The sequence below is a fragment of the Rutidosis leptorrhynchoides genome, chromosome 3, assembly GCF_046630445.1.
Source record: "Rutidosis leptorrhynchoides isolate AG116_Rl617_1_P2 chromosome 3, CSIRO_AGI_Rlap_v1, whole genome shotgun sequence".
Classification (NCBI taxonomy): domain Eukaryota; kingdom Viridiplantae; phylum Streptophyta; class Magnoliopsida; order Asterales; family Asteraceae; genus Rutidosis; species Rutidosis leptorrhynchoides.
In genome coordinates, this window is record NC_092335.1 from 166,273,242 (window position 1) to 166,297,975 (window position 24,734).

The window sequence follows — 24,734 nt, forward strand, 5'->3', positions numbered from 1 at the left end:
AAGAATTAAATTTACAGTTTAAACCATGTGATTTTACAGTTTGTACTCATGTGGAGTGTATGAATTGAATTTTTGAAAGGGATGAGGTGAAAATTGGTAGTGTGAAAATAATGGGTGAAACGACTTTGTTTTTGTCTGGAACGACACCGGATCTCATGGCATTTAATATATGTATAATTGATAATTTTTCGTATTATAACATACTTTTATACCTAAATTCAGGAGTAATTTATTAATGGAAATGCTAAAATTTATATTAGAAATATTTTTAAAATTAGAAGACTTAATCATTGCACTAAAAAACTAAAGATTATGATTTGCCTCTTCGACTAATAACTAGTGAAATGACCCGTGAAATCACGAGGTTGTTTAAGTGAAAAAATTTAGTGATATGATTTAGGTATTAAGTCAATATAAATACTAAAGTCATTTAGTGTAATGACCCGTGAAATCACGCATTCCGATTAAAAAAACTTGTCCGTGTTTTTTTTTACAAACAATACTTAACTTGGTCAGAATAAATGAACTACATTTATTCTCCCACCACCATCTTTCAATTTTCAAAACAATTACTATTTTTCTTGTCATAAAATTTTTGAATTCTTCTATCATAATATACCTTCATTATAAATAGTCGCAATATGATTTGAAGTATGTTATCGGTTTTCATATTCTTGTTCTTTAACAAACATACAATAACATGACACTGTGGATTGCAAGTGACAGTTAGAAATAATTGTGGATTTCCAAAATGTCTAACTATTGGCATTGCTTCTAAATACTTTTGCATACCTAAAACATTTAAGAAGTGATAAATAAGCAAATAACACATAAAAGAGAATAATTCTTTGCTAACAATGACATGAATGTTTGTATCTGGTTTTGAAAACAAAAGTTGTAAAGGTTTGTACACATTGAGAAAAATAGTAGTTATAATAAAATCAGTGAAACCGTATTGTCTTCTAAATCGGCATTCATATATTATTATTGGTATTTTTTTTATTTTGTAGATTTATTTGTTTTTATTTTGTATAATAATGACATTATCCTTATAAAAATTGAAATGGTAATTAGTGAAATGATAAAATCATCATTTTAAATATTTATATCTATATGAATATATATATAGATAAAATAGGTTGTATGATTAATGATTGAATTTTTTTTTCCCTGAATTAATTATTTCATATATGGAACATAAAATCACTTGGTCAAAAGATAAATGTAGATTAACGTAATTAACGGATGGTTATATATCTACTATATTATATTATGTTACGTAGTAGTATTATGTATGTATTCTAATAATTATATTATAATAATTATAATTATAATTATAATATATATATCCCTTCCTCACATAAAGCATGGTGTTTAAATCCCATGTGTCAGACCCACAGTCCTAGACTCCATCCAATCGCCACGTGTCTTCATTCTCTGATTTTCTAAATTTTTTTTTTATTTTTAAAAACCAACTAAAATTACGAATTATCCTCCGTTCCACAATTTTTTTCACCGAACCCTCTCCATTCTTTTCATCTCCTTCATCCTCCTTTCTGCTATTATCGCCGAACACGGTTTCCCAAGGAGTGATAAACCTTAAATTACTGCACGGTCATTCAATTAGTACCCATTCTTGGTAGTTACAACCACACCGTTACCATCTCCGTCGCAACCACGTCGCCTTCTCCCCGGTTGTAATCCAATCTGTCACATCCACCGTCGTTGTTTCCACCGTCATGGTAAGTGAATTCTCTTTTGTTACGATTTTGTAAAAGTTAGGGTTTTAAGATTTGCCGATCAAAATGACGGACGAATGTTTAACAGATTTTGTAAAAGTTAGGGTTTCAAGATTTGGATCAACAGATTTGTTCGTTATTTAATATGCTGAATTGAGAAAATCATTTTTATATTTATGTTAAGCTTTTTTCTTAACAGTTGGTTTAATTTATGTGGTTGGATATTCTTTTATATTTGATTGATTGTAGGTCATCTGCGTTTTTGTTCAACAATTGGGAATAGACTTCTATAATATGTTGTTCATCCAGCGATTTCTCTAATTTGTAATTATATTTGATTCTTTTATTTTTTTCTTACAATTTTTGATTTTATTTAATATTGAGATTTATTTTTTCTAGGGTTTGGTGATTTCCTGATATGAGGAATGAATAGAACAGTCACAAGAGCTGCTTGATTTCTTCATATGTAGTGTTGAGGTATATATTTGAGTTGTCATTTGTATCAATAGATCTTAAGAACCATGTGTGTGTAGGCTCTATTTTATTTTTTTCAAAGTCTGTTAGACTCTGCTGATGGAATCCCAATTGTTGGTGCTTGACATTTGGTACAAGTATATGTGTAATATGAATGCCATTTGTGGTGGGATCTGAAATAATTGGCTGTTTCATTTCACAATGTCTTTGAAGTAAATTTTGAATCATAGATTGACTGATTTGTTGATACATGTGTATGTTATTCATTTACATGTACATGGTATCTTTACCCATTTACTGATTTACATACTAATTAATGAGACTAAGTCAGGTACAGGTACATGGTATCTTTACCCATTTACAGGTACATGGTATCTTTACCCATTTACATACTAATAGATGTTAAAGGTATATAAAACAAAGGTGGCTATCTTTACCCATTTATAGAATGATATGTTAAAGATATACAAGAAATGGGCTATCCTTACCCATTTACACAGTGATAAATGGATCTGAATTGCGCATTCTCTCCAAGTTGGTGTCTCGGTACTGTTACTACGAATATTGGCGATATATCAAAGGTATGTATACAACAACAAATGTACATTGTCCCCATTTTCGTAGGTATGATTAGATTTGGATTTCGTATTATCTTAAAAAAAGTGTTGTAACATTTGTGATTTTCATAACTTGGTTTATATTATTTCATTATCACTATTTAGAACTTAAGATTTTTAAGAGTTATAATATAGTGTGGTTTATATTACTAATTATTTTTAATTTCTGATGTTACTTGCACCTTTTTTATTTTTATATACACTAATTGGTTTGCTCCTTACAATTAAAGAAATACTCTGTATTTTTGCTCTTTATGAAACACCAGTTTTTTTTTTTTTTTTTTTTTTTTTTTTTATGGCTCATATTTAAATGGAAGTTGTGCATTTGTTCATGGGTTTCTGTTAAGTAAAAAAAATTAGAGGTTGAACATAATGGTGTGTGTAAGATTGTCCACAAATGTGACATATTCATGATTGGTTATATATAAAAAAGGTGCAATTAAACTATTGATGACTTTCTATGTAATTAGTTAATAGAGATGATATGTGTATCTCCAGGTTTTAAATTTTGCTCTGTTACACGATAAGTTGCATCATAACATTGAAATCCAAATGGGATGGGGAAATAATTTTGAATAGGCTAATTGCAGGTTGGTAGCGATGCTCACTCAGAAAGATCCGTACCTACAACTACAAGGTATATATTTATTACAACGTGACATTGTATTATTTTTATAATAGGTGTAAATTTTGAACCATTTGGTAATTAATGGGTTCATTTGGGTCAAATGAGTGGAAAGTAAAACTGGCACTCTTTAATGCTCATAAATATTATATTACTATTTAAAACTTGTCATCTATTTATACATTTTCTCTACCCTATATTCGTGTTAATTTGTCAATAACACATTGTGTACATTGTAATTTCTGTATCAGGACAATAGGGTTACTGACCACAGATTAAAAATGAACTTCGAGCTCACTTCATTTCTTGACGGTGATATAGACACACCTATTCAGGTACCATTACTTGTATGATTTCCATCCACACCACACACCGATGAGCATATCCGGATGTAAACTGTCAAATAACCCATTTACATATATGTGAAAATGGAGGTGGCAATTGTAACCCATTCACCAAAGATGTAAATTAGAGGTGGCTATTTTAACCAACAGCAATTGTTGGTTAAAAGTGCTACCTCTTTTCAAACCCATTAACTTATATGTGGGTCTATTTGGGTAGTTTATAATCTCAACGGGTCAAATCAAAATAGCTATAAAATGGCTAACGAGTCAAATAACCAAATTAGTTGAAAGGTTCAAAATATTCCAGTGTCTATTTCTTAAAGCTTACACCTTCTAAATCATTATTTTATTAAAAGAAAAAATTATTCGTCTGATTCTGTTAGTTTTAATAAAATTTAGGGTTTTTTTTGTTGACTGCTAAATACAGCAAGTTAAAGTATCCAATTTTTTTTTGGATAAAAGGGTTTGACTCATTAATATGTAATTGTGTATAATTGGTCTTTGAAATACATGCTAATGTTGTTTACTAATTTAATTCTATCATTATAATGCAGGTATAGAACCAGTCACATAAATGTTAGTAAATCATGTATTACACGAGATCGAGAAGATACTACAAGGCAATACTTTGTAGGTTCTTTGCGATATTTGGAGATCGGGTGGTCTTCCGTGTGAGAAATCTGAGCATCAAAGACATGTTTTTTTGCAGCTGTTGATCTTGAATATCAGGTCATTAATTACATACATATTTTGTTGACGAAAGGGGTATAGAGTCATTTGGGTGGCAATTTTCCCCAATTAACATATGAAACGGTCAATTTAGGTCAATGTTTTTTTTATTACAGTCAAATTGAAAAGATTTGCAAACAAAAGGAACATAACACTGAGTTGAAAGTTACTCTAAGTAGTATTAAAATTAATATTATTTCCTACCATTTCTTTATATAAAAAACTTTTATGATTTTTGAATTTGAAATATGGGTAATTACTTTCTAATTTATTTAACATTGTGTTCAAACTTTCGTTTAAAGGACGGGCTCATAAAACTATTAACACACATACACTTACTTTTAATGTTATTTGCAGGGTTATAAATTTGTAAAAAACTGTTGAGTCCCCAAAATAATTAAGGATTTAATTATGACAAAACTGTAATTTATTTACACTAAAATGTTATGTACAGCCAGCACAAGTTTGTTTATGTTGTTTATGTACAATCAGCTAATATAGCTGTGTCGAGTGTGTAGTATGCTGGCTGTTCTACCAGCACAAGGTAGAATGTATTCTTCGAATCAGCACAGGATGAGTACTCAGCTAATTAAGAATATCAAGTGACTCAGTATATGAAGAACCAGTAGATCTGGATAGCAGCATACAACACAAGACAACCATGCTCCATTACAAGCATGGTAGTTTCCCAGAGTGGTCTACATCAACGCACTATTCAACAGAAGTCGAAGACAAAGTTGAACAGAAAAGGACAGGAGTCGGCGGCTGACAAGTGACCTTACAAGACCACGTGGGAATGCAGAAGTGGAACGCATGTGCAGACATGTGTTATACTTTATTCATACCTAGGGAACACAGCATTCCATTTGTTTAAATCAAATGGTAGTGCCAAACCGAATTGGTGTGTTCCTGTAAATAGCTACCTAAGAGGAAAGAAGGAGAGCACGCCTTCTGACACAATTGTCCCCACAAGTACAAGGCATCCAATGTACTAGTGGACAATAGATTAATTACACGGACAATAGGACTACTATATATTGTTGTATTCACTGTTGTATCAACTAGTGGTGTGGGTTTCATTATTTAGAGTCCTAAACATGTAATAGCTTTTAGTTTGCCTCTTAGCTATAATCTAGGTATTCTATATCAACCAACTATCATTCCGCCAAGGATAGTTGTAATTCTTTGTGATTCAATCAATAAAGAATAACCGTTGAAAATTATCTTTGACTCTATCTAATTTGCATGCTTGAATACATAATCGAGTTTAACTGTTTAGTTAATTGAAAAGTAATTGTATTCACCCCCCCTCTACAATACTCCTGTTGTTATTAAGGGACCAACAACTGGTATCAGAGCTTCAGTCTTGATAATTAATATCTTGGATCTGAATTCTCCCATGGCTGCTTATTCCAATTCAGCTTACCTTGAAAATGGCTCATCCAATAGACCACCCAAATTTGATGAAGAAGAGTATGAAACTTGGAAAGCAAGATTCATGCTTCACCTTGAGTCTATTGACCCACTCATGCCTGATATTGCCACAAATGGTCCATTCGTTCCTACTGAGACTATTGGCAGTGTACCAGCGACTGCTGACACTCCTGCTGTTCCTGGCAGAGAGGTTATTCTCACTCCTTCTAGATGGGATGCTGAGGATAAACGTCGTGTTGGACTTGACCCTAAGATCAGAACTTTGTTAGCTATAACTTTACCTAACACCTTGTTCAAACTGATTAAGAGAAAAGAAAATGCTAAGCTTATGTTGGACTATTTAGATGTTACCTATAAGGGTATAGGTGAGGTAAGACAGAACAGAATGATAGCTTTGAAAAGAGAATATGAAATGTTCTTTGCCTACAAGAATGAAACCCTTAAGCAAACCTTCATTAGGTTTAACTCCCTAATTGCTGACCTGAATACCTTGAATGTCACGTATACAGAATTTGAACAAGTAAACAAATTCATTGACTCACTGCCTGCTAAATGGAAACCTGTAACTGACCCATTAAGAACCACTCAGACCTTAAAAAACTTTAACTTGTCTTCTCTCTATAGCTCCTTATGGAACCATGAGAAGGCAGAAGCTAAATTTGAACTTAACTTGAAAGAAAACTTTAGGTCTGCCCCCACCACTTCAAAATCGTCTAAAACTGATGATACTGCTCTTATTGCTAATGCTAAAAAGAAAGCTCAAAAGGCTTTACTGGTTCAAAAGCTGCTGGCAGAAGAAGAGACAGCTGAGAGTGATGTGGATAGTGGTACTAGGTCTGAAGAAAGCAGTGATGATGAAAGTGATGTAGAAGGGTTTGCTGAAGGTATGGCCTTGCTGGCTAGGCAGTTCAAAAGGTTCAATAGTAATAGAACCAGCAAGTCATACAAAGGGAGTAAGAAACCAAGTGCTAGGTTTAGCAGCAAATCAGTCAAAGGTCCTAAATCTGAGTGTTATAATTGTGGGAAGGTTGGACACTTTGCAACTGAGTGCATGTCCAGGAAACCTCCAACTTCACATGCTAACTCTTTCTCTAAAGCTGATAAGTACAAAAACAAGTACAAAGCTATGAAAGCTCAGATGAAGGAAAGTGCTAAGACTGATAAGAAGGGTAAGAAGCCAGAAAAGGTTCTAGTTGCTGAGCATCATGATTGGGATGAAACCAGCTCATCGTCTTCCTCTGATAGTGATACTGATGATGATGGTGCTGGTTATGCTCAAGAAAAGAAGCTGTGTTTAATGGCCAAGGAGGTCAAGGAGTCTGATGAGGTTGATAGTGGTAGCAAGTTTTTGGCTAATATGAGGGAAGCTGATCAGAAAAGAGATTCTCCTCAATGGAAAACTGAATTGATGTATAAGGTTGATAATTTTCGAACTTATACTGATGATGAAACGGCCGAAATGTTTGACTACCTAAGAGTAGACTTATGTAGAGGCAGCAAACGTGAAGAAGTTTTGATATCAGACAACAAATCTTTAAATGAGAAACTTAAATGCAAAAATGATGAAATTAAAATCTTGAAAGATGATATTTCAAAACTCGAAAAATAAAATTTTGCTTTAAAGTCTCTTCACGTTGAGGCAGCAGAAGTCCAGAACCAGCTGGATAATCTTAAAAAGGTTGTCGCTTCATGGTGTACATCAGCTCAACGCACAGCAAAGTGTGTTAACGAGCAGGTGCCTGCCCAAGTTGAAGCTTTCTTTGCTGGTGACTATGCTGCTGCTGCTGCTATTGCAGAGGTTACGTTCATGGACCCAATTCTTGAAACAGATCCTGAAGCTGTCTTGCCAAATACTTTTGCCAAGATAGTTAAAGGTAAAAAGGTCTTGACGAATAAATTTGTTAGACCTGCTACTGTGTCCCCACCACCTGCCATGAAAGAGATTTTGAAGGATGAGGTTAGAGCAAGAGAAGCCAGTACCTCAATTGATGAGACTACTGACCCCTCAAGCATCTACTACATGACTCCAAAAGAAAGACGTATAAAAAGGGAAATCATTGAAAATAATCTTAGAAAAGTTAAATCTACTGATTCCCCTTCGTGTTCGAGTTCCAATTGTGCTGTGCCAGCTGATGACAAACTTACTGGTCAACCAGTAGCTGCAGACAAGCCAGTCAAACGTAATACTGGCAAGTCCAAGGCAGCAGGAAAAACATCTTCTAGTTCATCAGCTTCAGTTGACAAGCCAGTAACTTCCCACACTGGCTCGTCAAATGATAAAGGCAAAGCAATTCGTCATGACTATGATACTGGTTCCAAGAAGAAAGCTGCCCTTAAGGGAAAAGCAAAAGTGGACTCGAATGAAGAGCTGTCTATCACTGAGATTATGACAGTCAAGCTTGACCAGCTTAGTGAGGTAGTTACCAAACATCGCCCCGATCCCCTTTACAATGTGTATGACCCATCACCGATACCAAATGTGAGAAAATGTTACAAATGTGGCAGCAAGTTTCACTTAGCCAACATGTGTCCTTTTACCCCAACCCCATCTGCTGATGCTTCTTCAAGCAAACCAGCAGACAGGAAGAGATCATCAAAGATGACCCTTCCAGAACCCATCCTTGGATGGGTTCCCAAAAAGAACTAATCTCTTAGCTACTGTGCAGGGCATTCAAAACAAGCAAATCTGGTATCTCGATAGTGGATGTTTGAGACATATGACCGGATGTAAGTCCCTGCTAATGGACTATCAAGAAAAAGATGGTCCAGTTGTTTCGTATGGAGATAATTCGTTGGGTTACACAAAGGGTTTTGGTACTTTGACTAATGGGAATGTCACATTCTCAAATGTTGCATATGTGGTTGGGCTTAAACATAATTTACTCAGCATAAGCCAACTGACAAGCAAGAACAAGATAGTCCAATTCAGAAAGAAAATTGGCACTATATTTGATAAGACAGGGAAGCCACTGCTGACTGCAAAACGTCATGAAAACATGTATCAAATTGACATGAACACAGCTGTCACAACAACTGATACTTGTTTCTATTCGAAGGCAGCAGACAACCTGAAATGGTTATGGCACAAGAGACTCTCACATCTTAACTTCAAATATATTCACAAATTATCCAGTAGAAGTTTGGTGTCCGGGCTACCCACCGTGTCTTATGTAAAGGACAGACTGTGTCCTGGTTGTGAAAAAGGAAAACATCACCATGCCTCATTCAAATCAGAGCAAATCTCATCTATTGAGAAACCATTTCATTTACTTCATATGGATCTTTTTGGTCCTGTTAATGTGGCCAGCTGTAGTGGGAAGAAGTATACACTGGTTATTGTTGATGAATATTTCAGATACACCTGGGTATTCTTTTTGAAGCAAAAGAGTGAAGCTGCTGATGAAATTATCAATTTTATCATCCGAATGGAGCTTTTGAATGGGCAGATGGTGAAACAGCTAAGAAGTGATCATGGTACAGAATTCAGAAATGCAACTTTAGAAGAATTTTGTGCTGACAAAGGTATTTCACAAAACTTTTCTGCTGTGAGAACACCTCAGCAAAATGGTGTTGCAGAAAGAAGAAACAGAACTCTCATTGAAGCAGCAAGATCTATGTTAGCTGAGTCTGGGTTGAAAAATTCATATTGGGCAGAAGCTGTGAATACTGCTTGTTTTACCCAGAATAGATCTCTTATAGTGAAAAGACATCAGAAAACTGCTTATGAAGTTCTCAAAGGTAGAAGACCCTCAATTTCATTTCTTCATGTATTTGGCAGTCCCTGTTACATTCTCAATAATAGGGATCAGCTGGGCAAATTTGATGCTAAGGCTGATGAAGGTATATTCTTAGGATATTCCAACATGTCAAAGGCATACAGGGTTTTCAACAAGAGAAGGGGTTGTTTTGAAGAATCCACTAATGTTACATTTGATGAAACTGCTCCTTCTTCTTCTTCTGATCATGAAGATGAAGTGCTACTGTTTGAAGAGCCTACTCAGCCAGCTCTAGATGATGAAGAACCAGCAGCACAACCCTCGCCTATTCATGCTGCTGGGTTCTCTGATGATGAGATGGAACACTCTGTTCCATCTGTGTCTAAACCAGGTGGACCTACTGGCTCTACTGAAGTCTTACAACTTGAGCATAGGTCTACTGGTTCTGAAGGATCAGCAAGCTGATACTGGTTACACTAATAATGAACAGCTGTCTCCAACTGCTGTTCATACTTCCGAACCAGCTGATGATCAAGATGTTGTGTGTTCCACGACAAGCTCACCTGTTCATAACACTAGATGGACAAAAGAGCATCCTATCGAGCAAGTTATTGGTAATCTGGCTAGTGGTGTTAAAACCAGATGACATGCAACCAGTAATTTTTGTATGCATGTAAACTTTGTGTCTACCATTGAACCTACATGTCCTGATAAAGCTATTAAAGATCCAAGCTGGGCAGGAGCTATGCAAGAAGAGATCTCCCAGTTTGATAGGAATAAGGTTTGGACATTGGTACCTAAACCTGATGATGAAACTAAGAAAATCATTGGTACCAAGTGGGTTTTCAAAAACAAGATGGATGAAGATGGGATTGTGATCAGAAACAAAGCTAGATTGGTAGCTCAAGGTTTCAAACAGGAAGAAGGATTGGATTATGGAGAGACTTATGCTCCAGTGGCTAGGATGGAAGCTATCAGACTGTTCTTGGTGTATGCTGCTAAGATGAACTTTAGGGTATTCCAGATGGATGTTAAATCTGCATTTCTAAATGGGAAGCTGCAAGAAGAAGTTTATGTCAAACAGCCTCCTGGTTTTGTAAGCAGTAAATATCCAGACCAAGTCTACAAGTTAGACAAAGCTCTTTATGGCCTCAAACAGGCTCCAAGAGCATGGTATGAGACACTTCATGTGTATCTCACTGGTATAGGCTTTAAAGTTGGAACAATTGACACCACTCTGTTCTCAAAAGAGACAGATGGTGATCTCTTGCTGGTACAGATATATGTGGATGATATTATTTATGGATCTAAAAATGAGAAACATTGTCAAGATTTTTCAAAACTTATGTCAAAGACATATGAAATGAACTTACAAAGAGACTTGCAATACTTTTTGGGATTGCAAATTAAACAACTTGATGATGGAATTTTTATAAGTCATGATAAATATATCAAAGATATGCTAAAGAAATTTGGTCTGACCTGTTTAAAAGATATAGGGACTCCAATGGCAGCATCTATTAAAATAGATGCTGATCCCAATGGTGAACCAGTCAATATCACTGAGTATAGAGGTATGATTGGATCCCTACTTTATCTCACAGCCAGCAGACCAGATATTATGTTTTCCACATGTCTGTGTGCCAGATATCAAGCTGATCCTAAAGAGTCGCACTTGCTAGCAGTCAAAAGGATATTTAGGTATCTGAAAGCTACTGCTAAACGTGGTCTTTGGTATCTCAAAGACCAAGATTTTGAGCTAATTGGGTATTCAGATGCTGATTTTGCAGGGTGTAAAATAGACAGGAAAAGTACTACTGGTGGTTGCCAGTTACTGGGTGGTAGGCTAGTCAGCTGGACGAGCAAAAAGCAGAATACTGTGTCCACATCTACTGCTGAAGCAGAATACGTTTCTGCTGGTAGTTGTACTGCTCAAGTACTATGGATGCAAAGCCAGCTGAAAGACTATGGTGTTCATGTTATAAAGACTCCAATCTTCTGTGACAACACAAGTGCAATAGCTATCACCAACAATCCTGTAATGCATTCAAGAACAAAGCACATTGACGTTCGATATCATTTCATAAGGGATCATGTTCAGAAAGGAGACGTGGAGCTACATTTTATTTCAACAGACCAACAGTTAGCAGATCTATTCACAAAGCCCTTAGATGAGAAACGTTTTAACTATCTCATCTCTGAGCTGGGTATGCTTGAACTTTAAATAAAAGACAATTTTTGTTGGTGTGCTGGCTCTACAACATGAAGGGCAAACCAGTAAGCAATTTTTGTTATCTTACTGCCTACATGTAAAACACTCAGTACAACAAGGTCTTTTATATTTTGGTTACTCAAAGTTTTTTTTAATTGAAATAATAAATAGCTCACAAAATTAAATGATTCCTTAAAACTGAAACTCATTTACTTCCAATGATTTAAATTAAATTCATAACATATTAAATGTAACAAAGTATCTTGTATTTAATACAACACTTATTTTGTGGTTTTCAATTCTTTTTAAATAAAAAAAAATTATTTAAAACCTGCTGCATTTAATGTTGAATGGAAGGTATGAGTATTCAAGCCGTATATACGTCAAATCATCAGTCTGTATCCCCTCGAGTGTGCCAGTCTGTCACATCTACCCACGCGCCTGCTAATAGCATTTGTCACTTTCTCTCTCCTGCCTTTTTCACCCAATCACAACGGTTAAAAGTGTGTTTTATATTCCATAATAACCTTTGGTTATTCAGTTTTCAAATTCACACTCCTCTCTCTAAAAATCCCCAAATCTTCATATCTTCACTTTCTACAATCATCAATGGCAGAACAACAACAACATCAATCACCACCTGCTGAGACCCAGCAACCGGAACAACAATCGGAGAAACCACAAGCATCGGTGGAACCACAACCGGAGTAGCAACCACCGCCGGCTATCGAGGAACAAATTGAACAAGGGCCATTATTCAACCTGCACCCCAATCTTATTAGGGCTGCAAACGCACCTGAACACTCTACGATTCGCCTTTCAAGAGGCAATGCTGCTCATGCCCTTTCTGTTCCCAAATCCAAAGCCAATTCTGGCTATGAAGAGCTGATTACTTATATCCGTCGTTCCCCTCTGGCAAGAGCCATTACCGGTGTACCTTCACGATTATATCCAGCCTGTTTGGCCAGATTCTGGTATACTGCCACCATGTCCACCACCGAACAGAATGTTCCATGTATTCATGGCATGGTGACTAACAGCTTACCCTGTTCCATTAATGTTGACACCATCCGATGAGCTCTTCAATTACCCAATGGTCCATTTGTAGATTTACCTACAAGTGATGAGTTTCGAAGGGAGGTACTGGAAATCATTGGCTACTCTCAACCAGTATCTCATACTCCACTCAGGAAACACATGCCACCACTATGGTATTATTTCTTTGGGTTGCTGACTCAGTGTATCAGTCACAAATCTAGCAGTTTTGATCAATGCTCAGATTATGAATTGAAGATGGGTCACGGGCTGCTGTTCAACCGCAACATAGATTATGCCAGTGAAATCTACTTAAGGTTAAGGGAAATGGTGCTTGCACCCAAACGAACACATCTAATCCCCTTTTCAAGGTTTTTGAGCCTTGTTTTTGAAAATGAGCTGGGTGAAGCTTACCAGCAGATTGCTGACAAATCATATAACCTGCCTCTTAAACAAGGGGGGATGCCAAAGGATAAGCCTACTACTCCATATGCTGCGTTGACACCAGCAATGCTTGAGTATCTAGCTGCTCAGGGTGGAGCTGCCCCATTGACTGCCTCTGGTGTTGCACCAGCTGAGGGGGAGGGTCTTCAGCGAAAGCCAGCTGTCAAGAGGAAGAAGCCAGCTACCTCAACTAGTACAGCTACCATCTCACATACTGGTAACGCAGTAGTTGTATTAGAATCTAGTGCTCTCTGATCACAAAGAACAACCCTAGTCTTATATACTGACTACCCACTTCTAGTATTGGAATCCGTTGCTTAACTATTTCTTGGTAACAGGCAAATCCAAACGTGCAAGAGCTGGCTCCAAGCAAACCAAAGGGGGAATTGCGCCAGTCTCAACTGCTGCTCCTGCAAAGGATGTGGCTATGGAACCTGGTGCGTTTCTAGACCATACAGCAGAAAATTCTAACATAATTAAAAATCTTTTATCTGCCGACTTGAAAAATGAATGTGGAGTTCAAGGTATAACCCTGGCTCCCAAGCTGACTGGTTTTAAAACTAGTGTTAAGAAGAGTAGCAACCCATACTCCTCTAGCCAGACACTTCCACATTTTTCAAATTTGAACTTCATGTTATATCCTCTGCTGCCAGTACAATCAGCAGAGCACATACCTGACCCCCAAAGCAAACTTGAGCTGGCTCCTCATCGTGTTGAACCAGCTCAGGATACTGCACAGCCTTTATGTTACTCGGATCATGCTAAGAGTCTCACTCCTACATCATTACCAGTCAGAACTCTTACACTATCTGGGTCAACATGTGTCGCCAATGAGTCAGCAGAGTCACAGCTGTACTTACAGACACCTTATTCTGTCTCATTCGAAGGGCTGACCAAATCACCAGTCTGTCCCCAGAGACCAACACCAGATGCAATTGTTGAGTCAAATTTATTTGGTTCTACAGTTGTTAACATAAAATATTCTATTATTTCAGTTCTTAGCAGGATAGATGAACAGGCAGAGGGGGAGCAAGTTAAAGATGTTATTATTCCTACTGAGCAGATTGCTGCCTCTGCTACTGGTATTGGTGCTACTGTTTCTCCTACTGGTGGTGCTGATGCTAGTACTGTTGCTTCTACAGCTGCTAGTAATACTGCTCCCAGTATTGTTACTTCCACTACTACACCTGAAGTGGAAGATGAAATCATAGTGGATCCTCCTGTTCTTAAAAAGGTAATTGACAATATTGTCAAGGATGTTCTACTTGATGAACCCTTCACTGAACCAAAGGGTGACATTACGTCTGCTGCTGCTACCGATGCACAATATGTTATCATGGAAGCTGATACAAGTGCTACTTTTCCATCTGATGTTATCCTGGATGCTGGTAAAAGTGCTACTTTTCCATCAGATTCTGGTTCAGAGGATGATATTGTTCTGGAGGGTCCTGATTTTGTTAATGCTGGCTATGTTGGCTATGTTCCCACAGAACCAACGGTGGATACTGATGCTACTACTGGAGATGCTACACAGTTACTCACCGATGCTACTGGTTCTACGGAACCCGTTATGGATGCTGGTACCTCTGCTATTGCCACTACTGACTCTTCTCAGGCTACTGTTTCTGCTGAGAAGAAACCCTATGTGTTCCAGGTGCCAGATCCTGATGAAGTTGTCCCTAACTTCATCTATCGGGGAGCATCTATCACTCCCAGAGTTGCTCTGCTGGTGGATCAGCTAACTTTTGATCCTCAAACTGCCATAGTATCAGCCAGCAAATTGCCTCGCGAGGAGCTGACTGAACTATTGTCTCAGCTTGACCAACCAGCTAGAGAAGAAGTTTATGAGAGGCTGGCTACTTTAGAACAGATAAACGAGCAGCCATTTTATCACTATTTTAGCATGGCTCCAGCTGCTTCTCCATGGCCTGGCACATGGAGGCCTCTCAAGTTCATCAGGGATCCCTCTACTGGTAAATATGTTATGCAAAATATTCCTGATTCGCCAGTACCTTCTGATTCATCAGCTTCTTCCTCATCATCTTCTTCTTCTGATGGTGATGCTGATAAAGGTACTGGTAAGGATGAACCAGCCACTCATGATAATGTGACTGGTTCCAAAGAAAAATCAGTGGATCTCACAGATGATACTGATCTTCATGCTGACAAGGATACTAGTGGTTCTAAGCCTTCGGGTGAAGGTAAAAATGATGGTGATCGTGGTGACGAGTCTGCTCCTGACCTTCCACCTCCACCACCCCACATAAGTACTCTCGTGTCAGCTGCTTCTGACCAGCCCTCAACCAGCTATCTTAAATTTAATGCTGATGAGGTGGCTGATATTTCAACCTTCGCTGTACTTAGGACACTCAGAGAAGTTACACCAGATCTCCAAAACACCATTCGCACTGCTATTGATGATAGTGTAACTCAAGCCATCCGAAATGCTGGGCAAGTCACCTCTTCAAATATTGAGGCCCAGATAGGACAAATACGTGCTTTTGCTGATCTTGCAGTATCAGCCATTGTCAAGCAACTGGAAGGGGAGGAGGAATTAAAGAAGCGAATCCTTTCTCACAATGAGTACATGGAGGACATTGCTAGCCTTAAAGCTGATTTGGAGGCTGCCAATCGCAGAGTCCTGTTTCTTAATGAAGAAAATGCTGTTCTGCATGAGAGATTGGAATCGCAGGAACAACAAATGGCTAACATGATTCCTGTCTCTGCCTATGTTCAAATGGTGGAGAATATGCAACGCCTGGCTGCTCTACAGGGTGATGTTAGGGCTATGGTTGAACATATGGCCATGGGTGTTGCAAGGAATGAAGTTAGATCCTCCAACCTTCTCCTTAGACAATTTGGTGTGGATCCTGGTGCCCATCTCACTCCTGAAGTTGCTGATTGGAACAATTTTGCTTTCTCTGTTCCCAACTCAGATAGTGATCTTGATGCACAAGTCTCCCCTGTTCTTTCTCCTGCCCCTGCTGATGACAAAAAGGGGGAGAAGAAGAAATCTAAGGGTAAATCTAAAAAGAGAAAACAATCAGAGGGGGTGCATGAGCATGAAAAGGCTCCTAAACAACCAAGGAGGGATGGTGATGGTGATGGTGATGGTCAAGACTTTGGCACTAAGCCCAGCAATGCTCATACTGAAACTGGTGTACAGGCAGCTGGTGGATCTCAACCCAGTGAGTCTGTCATATCAGTGGATGATATTGGTTCTGGCAGTAAGCCCAGTGATGTTTCTGATATGGCTGTTGCTAAAGCTCTTCTTGTCTCTCAGTCTATTGAAAGGAAAATGAAAAGAAAACTTGAGAGATATCAGAAGAGACAGCAAGACTTAAATGATGCCTTCAATGTCAAATGGGATGCCTATGTTGCTCTTAAACGCCACAGAATTGATCATAGGAGATGGCTGACCCAACAAAAGAAGGACATTGATGATGACCTGACTGGCATTGATCTCTACAAAAAGGAAGCACGAAAAAGAAATGCCAAGTTCATGATCAAATACGACAAAAAGAGGGAAAAGTTGTATGTTGAGCGTGCAGACAGAATTAAACGAATGACTCCAGAAGAAATGAAAGATTATCTTGCATCTACTGGATCAGGGGGGAGTTAGAGCTGATATCTTTATGAAATGGTTAGATGCTGTGTTAGAAACCAGCTCATCTCCTCGACCAACATCCACTGCTCAGCCAGCTACATAGCAACAACCAGCAGAAACACTCAATCTTGACGTTGATGATACTCAGGGGGAGCATCTTGCTATTGTTCCCTATCTGTCTCCACAAGAACCAGTATCAACACAAGAACCATCAGCTGAACCCAAGCCTATTGACAAACAAAGGGTGAAATCCACTCCAAGGGATAACCAGCCCCTCAGGAAAGGACCCCTATTTGAGGCAGCTGATGAAGATACTGTGACAGTTGTGCCAGCTGATACTAATCAATCAGCTGGTACTGAAGACTCAGCAAGGAGTGCTGAGAAAGAAGACCCAGCCAGAAGTGTGCTGCTGGGTGTCACAAGCGTTGAAGACCCAGCCAAGGTGGTTGAGCTGGGTGCAAAACCATATGATGATACGGTTGATCCTGCTGACTTTACTGTCTGGGGTAGAGAAGATCACTTTTTTGTTCAATCTCCTATCTCTCCTCGGACTCTCACTTATTTTAATAGAACAAAGGATAACCGTGTCAATCAATTCTCAGTAAGTTCATCTGGCATAGATGAATCAAACATGTATCCTCCATCTTCCCCTAAACGTCATGGTAAACACAGAACCTGGGAAGATGATTCAGTTGACCATAGTGAGCCGAATCTTTTCAGAATGAATCCAGATGAAAGAGAAGCTTACAGGCTGGAGATCACTGTTCCAGAATTGCTTGAGCAAAGACAAGCAGAGCTTAATGAAAGAATACGCCAAGTCAGATTGCTGCATCATCCTCTTGATCAGCCACTCTACATCGCTGCCTTGACCTTTGGCGTTGATATTGGTGTATATTTGAATAACAGTGGTCGAAGGCTCTCCACTGATAAGGAGAAAGCTCAATTTCATGAAGCTCATCAGCTGGGTATGGATCTGAAAGAGTATCAGGTTGCTCTAAGTACTGAAGATGGAAGAAAAATGATTGAAGCAGTCAGATCTCTAAAAATTAGCCACACTGATTATCTGCTAGGCTTAGTGGCAGAACAACAAAGAAGAGAGGCTGCTAATGCTGAACTTACTGAGAGATTAAGGCTTCAGGAAATAGAAGACAAGTTGGCTGCAGATGAAAAGGAAGAGGCTGAGTCCCTCAAACTAATTCAAGCCATTGTCAAAGAACAGGATAAGGCACTTGATGAGAAGGAAGCTGCTGAGAAAGCACCTGCTACTGCTCCTATAAAACCTGTCAGTACTATTGAAGTCCCTGATCATTATTACAGGAGCAGATATGGTGATGTAATGAATAGAAGATCAAATCCCAGCCGGATCATCAAAGTGAACAGAGGGTCAAAAAGAGCCTTCAACGTGATGAGGGAGAATAATGTTCAAGAAAGGATTAACTATGATGAGTTAAGATCCCTTGGATTTAGTGAATGGATGGAGATACTGGAGTATTTTATTGGTAAAGGTGATAGTGCCATCAAAAAGACAATTAAATCTGAACTCCAACAGCTCTTCAACAAAGCCACGAAGTTTGGGAATGCACCAGCAGTAGATGTAGAACAGGTTCTTTCTCAAAAATTTAAAAGACATCAATCTACTGGTGAAGGACCAACTGGAAGAGGCCCCATCATTCTACCTCCTTCTATCCCTGTTTTTGACCCAGCTGAGATACCTATTCTGTTCTATGAATCCTGGATAATCAAACAAGAGGAGCTATCTGAAGAAGAACGGGACAAAGATAAAGATAGATAGTCTCCTATATGCTTAAATTGAATCTTTTGACTAACTCACTTTTCATTCTTTTATCACTGTATTTAATGTATATATCCTGTTGTAATGAAAGTGAAATGAGTTTATCTTCAAAATCATATCGAATTATAAGATATAGATAACTCAGCAAAAGATCCCAAAACAAACTTAAAAAGGGACAATCTCACTGCATATTCTTATTTGTTCCCTTGTTGCTGGCTTTAGTGTTTTCTCTATATGTCATAGGTTTTGTCATCATCAAATAGGGGGAGATTGTTGAGTCCCCAAAATAATTAATGATTTAATTATGACAAAACTGTAATTTATTTACACTAAAATGTTATGTGCAGCCAGCACAAGTTTGTTTATGTTGTTTATGTACAGTCAGCTAATATAGCTGTGTCGAGTGTGTAGTATGCTGGCTGTTCTACCAGCACAAGGTAGAATGTATTCTTCGAATCAGCACAGGATGAGTACTCAGCTAATTAAGAATATCAAGTGACTCAGCATATGAAGAACCAGTAGATCTGGATAGCAGCATACAACACAAGACAACCATGCTCCATTACAAGCATGGTAGTTTCCCAGAGTGGTCTACATCAACGCACTATTTAACAGAAGTCGAAGACAAAGTTGAACAGAAAAGGACAGAAGTCGGCGGCTGACAAGTGACCTTACAAGACCACGTGGGAATGCAGAAGTGGAATGCATGTGCAGACATGTGTTATACTTTATTCATACCTAGGGAACACAACATTCCATTTGTTTAAATCAAATGGTAGTGCCAAACCGAATTGGTGTGTTCCTGCAAATAGCTACCTAAGAGGAAAGAAGGAGAGCACGCCTTCTGACACAATTGTCCCCACAAGTACAAGGCATCCAATGTACTAGTGGACAATAGATTAATTACACGGACAATAGGACTACTATATATTGTTGTATTCACTGTTGTATCAACTAGTGGTGTGGGTTTCATTATTTAGAGTCCTAAACGTGTAATAGCTTTTTGTGATGACCCGAAAAATTTCGACTAATTTAAACCAATTCTCTATACGATTTATTATTTTGACACGTTAAACAAAGTCTGTTAGATTGAGTCTCAAAAATTTTAGAACTGTTTCATATATACAATTACCTTTGACTACTCTCGACGATTCATGAACAATTATATGTATGTATATATATATGTACAAGTAAAAACGACTTTCCTACAGTAAAACACTATTTGCTACAGTAAAACACTATTTACTACAGTGAAACCGTATTTTGCTACAGTGCTACAGTAAAAACGACTTTGCTACAGTGATTTGCTACAGTAAAACACTATTTGCTACAGTAAAACACTATTTGCTACAGTAGAATACTATTTGATGTCGGCGAACTAGCAAACAAAACGGGAAAGGCGGCCATGCGATCGCATGGCAAAAACACTGAAAACTCATGCGATCGCATGAGCTACAGTAAATCGAAAAGTACTATAAAAAGGCCAGTTTGTTCGACGAAATACTTCACAATATATTTTCTTATGTAATATAAATTTTAATTTATAATTATAATTATAATTTTAATTTAAGTTAATAATAATAAAGTATATTCGAGGGTGTTTTAATTCGGGTTTCAAACCGCTTTAAGCTAAGGAAATATTGGGTATTGTTTGGGGTATTGTTCTTGAATCCAAGGCCAACCATACAGTCATCTACCGTCATTACGTCTATGCAATTTGCCTACAATATTGAGTCTCAATATTGAACTGTGAGTTTATAGTCTCCCTTTTTAAATACTTTAAATATTTTTGGGCTGAGAATACATGCAATTTATTTTAAACGCGATAAGACACAAGTACATACTAAATTCTACACTGAGTTAAATCGAAAATCCCTTAGCTTTGGTAACTAGTAGCTGCCAGTACATAGGATATGGACTGGTGGGCGCGAATAATTGTATATGGATCCATAGGGCTTGACATCCCCGTCCGAGCTAGAGCGCTAGCCTTTTAACGGACGTATGTTATTTGAGTTTAAGACACGTTGGTTTGCGTGTATTAAAACGAATGGGGTAATTATCACTATAGCGTTAAGTTTAGTTGCCAGGGTGCTCTGTTACGTAGAATCTATTAACTTTTGATGAAATCTTGTGGTCTATCTTTATATATGTTTATGACTCGAGCAATTAAACCTATAACTCACCAACATTCGTGTTGACTTTTTAGCATGTTTTATTCTCAGGTTCTTAGAATGCTTCCGCTGTGATGTGCTTGTTGCCTGCATGGAGTCTCTCATGCTTTGTACAAAGTTTATTGCATTCAAAATAAAACTGCGTTGTGTAATAAATAATTGGACTGTGATGTCAACCTGTAAATTAAAGACTTATGTATTTCGGGGTTTTGCTTATACCTAAGCACTCGCCCACATGTTTATAACTTTCTATGTTTAGAAAGTCACTTATTTTAATGAATGCAATATTTTATCAAAACGTATCATATAGAGGTCAAAACCTCACTGTGGAATCAATGATTAACGTGCCGCGTCAATAGCGATTTTGACGGGTCGTTACAGTTGGTATCAGAGCTTGAGGTCATAGGGAACCAGAAATTACATTAGTGTGTTTAACTGGTAATTGTTAGGATGCATTAGTGAGTCTGGACTATGACCATATCTGTTACTGATTTTTGCTTATTATTTGGTCAAAAACATTATATGTGATATATTTATATGCTAACGTAATTGTTGTTTCAATTATGTGATAGATGACTTCCTCTAATCCTATCATTTTGTACGACTCGGAATCGGACACTGAATCTATTCTATCCACAACTGAAAAGGGCATTCCAATACCTATTAAAGAAGAAATTGTGTTAGCCGGGGAATCTCAACTCCCGGTAAACCCAGAGGAGGTTCCAGCTCCACCCAGCTTTAGTTTTCTAGAGCCACAGTATCGTTGGCATGGACCCATGATCCCTGGAGTAAACGAGGATCGTCCATTTCTAAACAAATATGGACATTGGTCCAGATATACCGCCGACGGGCGGGTTGAGCCGATTACGCCTGGCAGATTTCGGTTCATGACCACCGGTACATATTCTTGCAGTTCGTCATCATATTCTCCTACACATGACTCAGACAGTTCGTCATCAGACGAGATCAGTAAGGAGGAGGATTTCGATAATGAAATAAAAGAGATCACTAAGGAGAAATTCCAACTTGCTATAGATAATAAAAACAACCACAATAATAAAAATGTCCTTAATTATTAAAAAAGAACAGGACCATTCGATCCGTAACCACCCTTATTGTATTAAACCCACTGAGGTAACGAGTACCTCAAAACCTCAACTAAAAATAAAATACACTGCCAGAATGTCTGTCGGACCATGTGCACACAAACAATTGGCAGAGAGAACCAAATGGGAAGAAGTTTCTGATAGTTCTGAATGAACGACCTCGCAACCATAAATCTTCCATGCGCTATTTTATTACTTATGTGTGCTACTCTATCTTGTTATGTAAAATAAGCATATGTAAAATATCAGTATTGTATGGTATTGTATTATTTTGGTTTATTAATAATAAATGCATGGAATGATTATTTGTATTATTACTACTTCTTACTATTATTATTACATAATAATGTAGTAACTCGCTATAATTTTTCATAGTGGAATATTATTAGGATTTTAGTAGTTAATTCCTTGTACTAGCTATTATGTATGAACTTAACAGGTAGGTAATACCCTAGAAATAATTATAAAATGCTAATAAGAAGAAAAGGCTTTTATAATAATCGGTTCATATTATTAATATGCTACGATTAACTATTGACAACTCATTTTACCTATAATATTCTATATGATTAAATTTTATCTGTTGTGTTTATTAAAGAAACATGTCTCAAATGTCGGATGCTGAGTTTGAGCAACTAGTCGAAAACGTGTGAATGAAAGAATTGCTGCAACCGAAGCAGCAAAAGCAACAGCCGAAGCAGCAGCTAAAGCAGCAGCCGTAAACACAAATTCACGAAAGGGATGCTCATACAAAACTTTTCAAGGATGCAAACCACAGACGTTTAGTGGAACTGAGGGACCAGTCGGTCTAACCCGATGGTTTGAAAAGATGGAGTCCGTTTTCAAAATCAGTAATTGTGCGAACGGAGACAAGTCAAAGTATGCTTCGTGCACGTTGCAAGATGGTGCACTTACTTGGTGGAACAATTATGCTAAAGCAGAAGGAATAGATACGGCATATGATATCTCTTGGGAAGAACTGAAAAAGATGCTAATCGAGGAGTACTGTCCTCGAAACGAGATCAGAAAAATGGAATCTGAGTTACGTAATCTGAAGGTTATCGGCGCGAATCTCAATAACTATGAAAAGCGTTTCATGGAACTAGCCTTGTTGTGTCCCGAATTGGTGCCAAATGAGAAACGAAAGATAGAAATGTATATTGACGGTTTATCGATCAATATCAAAGGAAATGTTACATCGTCCAAACCGAATACGATGCAGGAAGCCATGACAATGGCACACCAACTCATGGACCAGATCACAGAGAGTTCGATTAAGGCACCAATTACCGAAGTCAAGACAACTGAAGGAAAGAGGAAATGGGAAGACTATAAGGGCAAAAGTACTCACCTGAAGAAACAAGAAACTTTTAAAGGTAAACAAGATGGGGCAACTGCAAGTCCAAACTATAAGGGACCCCATCCGTTCTGCAAAAGATGTTACACACATCATGCAGGTTATTGTCAAGTGGTCTGTGATAAGTGCAACAAGAAAGGACATGTGGCGAAAGATTGTTATTCCACCGTTTCTGAAGTAAAGACAAAACTGACCAATGTCAAGAAATGTTTTGGATGCGGGAAGTCTGGTCACTTTATAAATCAATGCCCTGATAAGGAGAAGAACAAAGAACCCGCACGTGGGAGGGCATTTAATGTTAGTGCCAGTAAAGCACGTGAGGATCCTAATCTTGTCACGGGTACGTTTACCGTTAATAATCAACTAGCTTCTATTATGTTTGATACGGGTGCTGATAGAAGTTATATGTGTAAAGACTTTAGTTTTAAACTAAAATGTGCATCATTACCTCTAGACGATAAATATACTATTGAATTAGCTAATGGTAAACTGATAAAAGCCGATAAAATTTGCCATGGTTGCGAAATGAATCTCGCTGGTGAAACCTTCAAAATCGATTTGATACCCGTAGAATTAGGAAGTTTTGACGTAATCGTTGGCATGGACTGGATGTCCAAAACAAGAGCGGAAGTTGTTTGCGCTGAGAAAGCAATCCGCATCCCTCGTAAGGATGAAACGTCATTAATGATTTATGGGGAGAAGAGCAACTCAAAGCTGAACTTTATCAGCTGTATGAAGGCCCAGAAACTTATAAGAAAAGGTTGTTATGCTATTCTGGCACATGTAAAGAAGATCGATACTGAAGAAAGAAGCATTAATGACATGCCGGTTGTAAGAGAATATCCCGGAGTATTTCCAGAAGAATTACCGGGGCTACCTCCACACAGATGTGTAGAATTCCAGATTGATCTCATACCAGGAGCTGCACCTGTAGCCCGATCTCCATATAGACTTGCACCTTCAGAAATGCAAGAATTACAAGACCAGTTGCAAGAATTATCGGACCGTGGATTTATTCGTCCTAGTTTTTCACCTTGGGGTGCTCCTATTCTGTTCGTCAAGAAAAAGGATGGATCTATGAGAATGTGCATAGATTACCGAGAATTAAACAAATTAACGATCAAGAATCGGTACCCATTACCGAGGATTGATGATTTGTTTGATCAATTGCAAGGATCAAGTGTTTATTCTAAGATTGATCTACGCTCCGGATATCATCAGTTGAGAGTGAAGGAAGAAGATGTTCCTAAAACAGCGTTCAGAACCCGTTACGGTCACTATGAATTTTTAGTCATGCCTTTTGGATTGACTAATGCTCCAGCAGTATTCATG

General features: G+C 37.9%; 1 long non-coding RNA gene across 5 annotated transcripts; it reads left to right on the forward strand.

Annotated features, from left to right (window-relative positions):
* Positions 1-1,446: 1,446 nt before the first annotated feature.
* On the forward strand, positions 1,447-21,116 carry LOC139896966 (uncharacterized). 5 transcript variants are annotated; one of them, XR_011776403.1, is made up of 7 exons: positions 1,447-1,742; positions 2,139-2,216; positions 2,661-2,794; positions 3,421-3,467; positions 3,707-3,790; positions 4,354-4,528; positions 20,991-21,116. It is a non-coding gene; the product is annotated as an uncharacterized lncRNA (long non-coding RNA). The 5 variants fall into 5 exon arrangements; XR_011776405.1 differs by lacking the exon at positions 20,991-21,116 and adding an exon at positions 1,989-2,063 and having other exon boundaries at positions 4,354-5,736; XR_011776402.1 differs by lacking the exon at positions 20,991-21,116 and adding an exon at positions 4,886-4,904.
* The last annotated feature ends 3,618 nt before the right edge of the window (positions 21,117-24,734 follow it).